The sequence below is a fragment of the Chiloscyllium plagiosum genome, chromosome 19, assembly GCF_004010195.1.
Source record: "Chiloscyllium plagiosum isolate BGI_BamShark_2017 chromosome 19, ASM401019v2, whole genome shotgun sequence".
Taxonomy (NCBI): domain Eukaryota; kingdom Metazoa; phylum Chordata; class Chondrichthyes; order Orectolobiformes; family Hemiscylliidae; genus Chiloscyllium; species Chiloscyllium plagiosum.
This window is the reverse complement of record NC_057728.1, coordinates 64,663,700-64,671,514: the sequence shown is the minus strand read 5'-3', so window position 1 is coordinate 64,671,514 and position 7,815 is coordinate 64,663,700.

Genomic DNA, 7,815 nt, shown 5'->3' with positions numbered 1-7,815 from the left:
CTGTGGTCATGTTGCAGTTGTATAAGACTCTGGTGCGGCTGCATCTGGAGTATTGTGTGCAGTTTTTCTCCCCATACTAGGAAGGATGTGGAGGCACTGGAACGTGTGCAGAGGAGGTTTACCAGGATGTTGCCTGGTATGGTAGGAAGATCGTATGAGGAAAGGCTGAGGCACTTGGGGTTGTTTTCATTGGTGGAAAGAAGGTTTAGGGGTGACTTGATAGAGGTGTACAAGATGATTAGGGGTTTAGATAGGGTCGACAGTGAGAATCTTTTTCCACGTATGGAGTCAGCTATTACAAGGGGCATAGCTTTAAATTAAGGGGGGGTAGGTATAAGACAGATGTTAGGGGTAGGTTCTTTACTCAGCGAGTCGTGAGTTCATGGAATGCCCTGCCAGTAGCAGTGGTGGACTCTCCCTCATTATGGGCATTTAAGCGGTCATTGGATAGGCATATGGAGGATAGTGGGCTAGCGTAGGTTAGGTGGGGGGCTTGGATCTGCGCAACATCGAGGCCGAAAGGCCTGTACTGCACTGTATTCTTCTATGTTCTATGTTCTATGACTGGTTAGGCCTCAGTTGGAGGATTGTAAGCAATTCCGGACACCACATTTTGGAAACATTTTAAGAGCTCAGAGGAGATTGCCTAGGTGTTTCCAGGGATGACAGGCTTCAGTTGTGACAAAAGCTTGAAAATGTTTGAATTACTCTCTTTGGAACAGAAGTGTCTAGGAGTAACCTTCCAAGATAATGAGGGGCTATGACAGCGTTGATAGAGAAAAACTATTCACTCTGGGAATAGCAACAGATCCTTCATGGAAGTTCTGATGTTGCCACTCGCAAAAGATCAAATGGGATGACATTGATGAGATATAGTTTTCATTCAGAGAGCTGTCAGAATCTGGAATTTTCTGGCGTTGGAAGCTAATTTGATAAAATAATTTAGAGAAATCGGAATAAAACAAAGAATTGTGGAGGTGAGAGGTCTGAAACAAACAAAATGAGAAAGTGCTGGAGAAACTCAGCAGATCTGGCAGAATCTGTGAAGAGAAGGTCAATGATTTGGAAACATTAACTCTGTTTCTCTCCCCACAGATGCTGCCAGACTTGATGAGTTTCTGCAGCACCTTCTCAATTGTTTGTTTAAAAGAAAATAGAACAGGTGCCTAACAACTATAAGTTAGCAAGTTACAGACAAAATGTGAGGATGTGAACTGGGTAGAATGGCCCCCTTCCATTTCGGTGAATCAGCAATCTGTGAATACTTGATTTTTCTTTGTCATACTCTTTACTTTGTGAATACTGAAATCCCACTCCTGATATCCAGGTGCAGGCGTAATAATCAGCTACCTGATCCTGTGACTGTTTACCTTACCCTGCATCAAATGCTCAATATAACAGGTTTATCGCTTGTAGATGAATGATTTGTCCAACCATCACTTCATCCAAACAAATTGAATGATATTGAGTCATTTGATATCATACTGTGTCACAAGGTAATTACATGCAACAATAGCACAACACTCCAGGATAAAACTCAGTCATGTTTTCAGTAAAATTTAATCAACAGTGAATTGACTAATCAAAAAAGAAGACATCTTGGGTAATATAATGTTAAGGCTGCAAACAGAAGCATGAGGCGACTGATGGGTACTCAATACAATGTTGCGCTCTGCTTTAGTTCTGAACTGTGTTTCCTGTCAGTGTCTTTGCTTTTTCTTTCTGAGAAGCTCACTTTCATGTCCATCTCACACTGACAACAGGAAGCTCCATCAGTCATCATGGGAAAAAAAGGGTCATCTTTTTGTTTTGTACATCTAAAAGCAGAGCATGAGAAGGCTGAATGGCCATCAAGCAGCTCCACCATTCAGTAAGATTGTGCTCAGCCCTCTCCTTCAGCTCTGTTTGCCTGCCTAATCCATATATTCCTACATTCTCTCACAGTCCAGAAATTTACCAATGTTCAAGACATGAAGTACTTAACAATTCAAAGGTTACAGTTCTCTTGGGTCTGGAAAATTGCCAAAATTCTTCTGAGGGAAGAAATGTCTCCTCATTTTTGCAGATGACACAAAACTAGGGGGAAAGGCAGTTTGTGCAGGGATACAAACAGTTTAGAGAGATATTGATAGATTAGATAAGTGGGCAAAAAGGTTGGTCAATGGAGTTTAATGTGGGAAAATGTGAAGTTGTTCACTTTCAAAGGATAAACTAAAGAACAGGATATTAACTAAATGGAGAAAAACTGCAGCACAAAGGATCTTTGGTTTTTTGTACAGGAAATACAGCAAGCTAGCACAAAGGGGCGGTAGGTCATCAGGAAGGCTAATGGAATGTTGCCCCTTATTTCAAAGAGGGTTAGAGTATAAGAGTGGGGAAATCTTACTGCAACTGTACAAGCTGCTAGTGAGACCACATCTGGAATACTGTGAGCAGTTTTGGTCCCCTTATTTAAGGGAAGATATTGTTTCATTGGAGACGGATCAGAGAAGGTTCACGAGAATGATCCCCGGGATGGAGAAATTGTTTTATGAGCAAATGCTAAAGAGGTTGGAAGTCGGGAGTGTGGAGCTGGAAAAGTACAACAGGTCAGGCAGCGTCTGAGGAGCAGGAGAATCGATGCTTTGTGCATAAGTCCTTCATCAGGAATGGTGATGAAGGGCTTATGCCCGAAACATCAATTCTCCTGCTCCTCAGATGCTGCCTGACCTGTTGTACTTTTCCAGCTCCACACTCTCTACTCTGATCTCCAGCATATGCAGGCCTCACTTTCTCCTAAACAGGTTGGGATTCTACTCCCTGGAGTTTAGGGGAATGAGAGATGGTCTCACTGAAACACATCGGATTCTTAAGGGGCTTGATAGAGTCAATGCTGAGAGAGTGGTCCCCCTCCTGGGCCAGCCTAGGACCAGAGGGCATAGTCTTAGAATAAAGGGGAACCAATTTAAGACAAAGATGAGGAGGAATTTCTTCTCTCAGGGGGTTGTGAATCTTTGGAACTCCTTACCACCGAGAGCTCTGGAGGCAGAGTCCTTGTGTATATTTAAGGCTGAGACAGACAGAATCTTGCCCAGAAGGGGAATTAAGGGTTACTGCAAAGGGGCAGGAAAGTGGATGTGAGGAATGTCAGATCAGCCATGACCCTACTGAATGGGGAGGCAGGCTCAAGGGCCTGATTAGCCTACTCTTTCTAGTTCTTATGGTCTTATATCTTATCTCATTCCTAATGAAGGAAAACACATGGTATTATGACAATTGCTGTCTGCTGTTGTGATAGTAGTTGATGGTAATACTCAGCAAATAAGATCCAAAGGTGATGCCTGACTTGATAAACCATAGATTTTACTTTTTTGATATGTGTTTACTGTACTGGTCAGACCCTGAAGATTTTCACAAGAGATTTCCAATACACTTTTAAAAAAGAAATATCCAAGTTTATTATACCGAAAAGGAAAACAAAACACAGCTTATTGTACATTGTAGGAAAATTACTTTAAATGATCTTAATACAATAATCAGAAATGAATGTCCAACCATTTTACTTTCAACAACAACCTTACAGATACTTCAGCCTCAGTGCAGGGTCACCTAGTTTCCCCTCAGCTTCCAACAGTGTTCTGCTTCTAGAATTTTCTTCTAAGCCATTAAGGATATTGTCCCCAGCTCAGAGATTTTTGGAGGCTGCTAAAAACTAACAGTGGCCAATTATTGTCACCAAACTATGAACACTGTCTGATCTTTTGAATTGTGCTGTCTTTCTATAAAATTGAATTTAGTTACCAGGCTAGAGTAGTTTTTTTTTCTTGTGACCTTTATTCATAATGCACTGAACTGTTCACCTCAATCTCTATTCTAAGGCTGTAAATCCCATTAAAAACACACATATCAACAAATGGCAGACACCTCGTCACCTTTCACCAAAAAGTTAAACATGAAACTAAAACTGTATCTCCCTTTTTAATACACACATAGAAATATAAATCAAACTTAAACAAATTCATGATTCTGTCCATGTTAGAACTTAATTTTCAAATAATAAGTTTATCATGAACCTTCATCATTCTACAACTATTTCAACAACAACTTGCATTTATGTAGCATTCTGAATGTTGCAGCAACATGCAGGATGGCTTCATAGAAGCATTATTAGTCAGCATTTGACACCAAGATATGCTTGCTTTGTCCTGTTTATATTTTACAAGCCTTGAGGTGTGGAAGGGGTTGTGAAGCCGGATATCAGACCACTCGGTGTTGGCTGTGACTCAATGGTTGAAACTTTATTGCTGGAACAGCACAGCAGGTCTTTATATTTTACAAGCCTTGAGGTGTGGAAGGGGTTGTGAAGCCGGATATCAGACCACTCGGTGTTGGCTGTGACTCAATGGGTTTTGTCTCTGAAGCAGCTGGTTATAGGTTCAAATGTTGTTCTATAACCTTGAGCATGGAATCCAGGAAAACCATCCCAGAGTAGTTACAGAGGGGGAGTTGTCTTTCAATGGAAAATTTGATCAAATGCACTCCATGTCTTCGTAATTAATGCGAAAGGTCCCTTGGAATCAAAGCAGAAAATGCTGGTGAAACTCAGCAGGTCTTGCAGCATCTGTGGAGAGAGAAACAGAGTTAACAACTTGAGTCCAGGATGGTTCTTCTTCAATATTACATAATGTGGAGGTGCCGGTGTTGGACTGGGATGGACAAGTGAGAAGTCAGATGACACCAGGTTATAGTCCTACAGATTTATTTGAAATCACAATCTTTCAGAGTGCTGCCCCTTCATCAGGTGATATTATCACTGGGGTGTGAATCCAGAGACCCACATAATGTTCTTGGCACCCAGGTTCAAATCCTACCGGGGCAGATGGTGGAATTTGAATTCAATAATACCTGGAATTCAGAGTCTAATGATGACATGAAATCATTGTTGATTGTTGGAAAACCCCATCTCTAATGTTCTTTAGGAAAGGAAACTGCTACCCTCACCTAGTCTGGCCTACATGTGACTCCAGACCCACAGCAATGTGTTTGACTCTCAACTGCCCTCTGGGCAATTAGGGATGGCCAATGAACACTGGCCCAGCCAGTGACGCCCTCATCCTGTGAATAAAGAAAAAGCTCACTCATTCCTAAGGCAATGTTGTAATAGCACCAGATTTCCAAGCTTCTGATAAAAGATCATTGATCTGGATTATTCACGCTGTTTCCTTCTCCACATAGGCTGCCAGATCTGCTGAGCATTGCCTGTTTTCATTTCAGATTTCTACCATCTGTAGCATTTTGCTTTTGTGTTGGAAACTGGATTAAACAAGAATGCCTCCTGATCCCATTGCCAATGGGCTATGCTGCCCTCCCAAAGAAACTTACAGCAGAATGTTAGAGCCAGCATGCCCACTTAATATTGTCCCCATTAATCTTTAGCACATGGCAATCTGATGCCATTCTGATTCAGTCCAGTTCTTATATTTATATAGTGCCTGTCACGACCTTGACATGCCCCAAAGTGCTTGACAGTCAATGAAGTTCATCACCGTTCATCACCACTTAGCTGAATGACAACTAGGAATGGGCATTAAAATCAGATTTCTAGAAAAATCCAACCTTTCTTGATCATTATAGCCCCTCAATTCTGGTAAATCTCATTTGGATTCTGCAGTGCTGTTTTTACAATATGGTACCCGACACTGTTCACAGTACTGAAAACAAGTGTTGTCTAACCAGGCTTAGCATAAACTTCCTGAGTTTCAATTCTATCTCTGTAGAAATTAGCTCTAGTGTTTGAGTTGTTTTATCTATCTATGTTGCTACTTTTAGTGATTGGTGCATTCCTCCAATTCCTGTGTTTACCCTAGCTCTTGGTGTATATCCCTAATTCCTCAATATGTACTCCAATTTCTCAATATGTATCTCAAAATCATAGAATCCCTACAGTGTGGAAGCAGGCCATTTGACCCATCAAGTCCACATTGGTGCTACGAAGAGCATCCCACCCAGACCTAACCCCTCTACCCTTTGTTTGCCATGGCTAATCCACCAAGCCTCCATTTGTTTGGGAGGAAACTGCAGCACCTGGAGAAAACCCATGCAGACACGGGGAGACTGTGCAAACTCCACACAGACTGTCACCCAAGGCCGGAATCGATCCTGGGTCCCTGGTGATGTGCGGCAACAGTGCTAACCACTGAGCCACCATGTCACCCATAAATCCTCAGTGTCTATCCGAGATCCTCAGTTTTAAATTCTGCAGAGTGTATGCTAGATTCGCAGCATCTACTCATAAAGGCTCATTGTTTGCTCCCAGATTGTCAGTGTGTATACGAGGATATTTGTTCTTGGCCCTCCATTTCCCTCAATTCACTGATGGACGATTCAGGTCTTCCAATCTTTGAATTATAAAATGACGTTACTTAAAGCATTTTACTGTGGTGAAACAGAAATTGGATCGTCCAAGAAAGCAACAAAGTGCAGATTTCAGTTCGTCCTCAGTCCCAGCAAATGTTGCAATTTCTGTTTGTTTTACTAATGGTGACAGATTAGCAGCAACTTAAAGATATCTTAATTCTTATTTTTATGACAGAACGCTGATTGTGAAGGAATGCTCTGCTAGATGTGTTTGGTGTACCTTAAACCTTTGGAGGAACTAGGTTGACAGCAATTAATCATTGCAGACTATAATCTGTTTTTAGGAAAAGCTAAAATTTTATTTAGGGAGTGATAGGTAAGGAGCAGTAAGTACAGGGGGCAAATGGCAGGATGCTGAGGAAATAAGTGTTCCTTGGACCACACACTGGCAATGCCAGGCCATCACTGATTGTTAGAAAATCCTTCTCAAGCATTGACTCCCTTTGTTAGCACTCCAGCTCTCCCACCCCACCCCAACTCACCCCAATTCTTACTCTGGGTTATTTTGATTGACACCTTGTCAGAATTGATAAAGAGAGGAGTGATTGGTACACAAAGGGAGGGCTGTCCCAATGAGTCCATTGTCAATCACCGATGAAATCCTTTCAGCAGCAATTCAAAGACAGGAGCCATCAACATCTTTGGAGTTTTAGTCCCCAGTGCAGTAAATGTTCCAGTTCTTGGGAGAATTTTGTTAACAAGTTGCAATAAACAAAGCCAGGGAGCAGTGAGAGATTTTACAACATCGCTGCCTGTTCCTTTATCTCACTGAAGGGAACACTCTTGCAAGTCTTAGATTCAGATCCCCTCTTCTTGGAGCCTAGACCAACAACCCACTGAGGGAATGCTGTACTATCAGTTGGGACGTCACATTGAGGTTGTACAGGACATTGGTGAGGCCTCTTCTGGAATATTGTATCCAGTTCTGGTTGCTCTGTTATGGGAAGGATATTATTAAGCTTGAGAGGGTTCAGAATTGATTTACCAGGATGTTGCTGGGTATGGAAAGTTCAAATTATAAAGAGAGACTGGTTAGGCTGGGGTGGTTTTCATTAGAGCAGATGAGGTTGAGAGGTGACCTTATAGAGTTTTATAAAATCAGGAGAGGTATGGATAGGGTTAATGATAGGTGTCATTTCCTTAGGATGGGGGATTTCAAGACAAAGGGAAATATTTTGAAGGTGAGAGAAGAGAGATTTAAAAAAATATGAGGGGCAAATGTTTTTACACAGAGGGTGTAATGTGTGATAGAGTCATAGAGATGTACAGCATGGAAACTGACCCTTCGATCCAACCCGTCCATGCCGACAAGATATCCCAACGTAACCTGCCAGCACCCGGCCCATATCCCTCCAAACCCTCCCTATTCATATACACATCCAAATCCCTCTTAAATGTTGCAATTGTACCAGCCTCCAC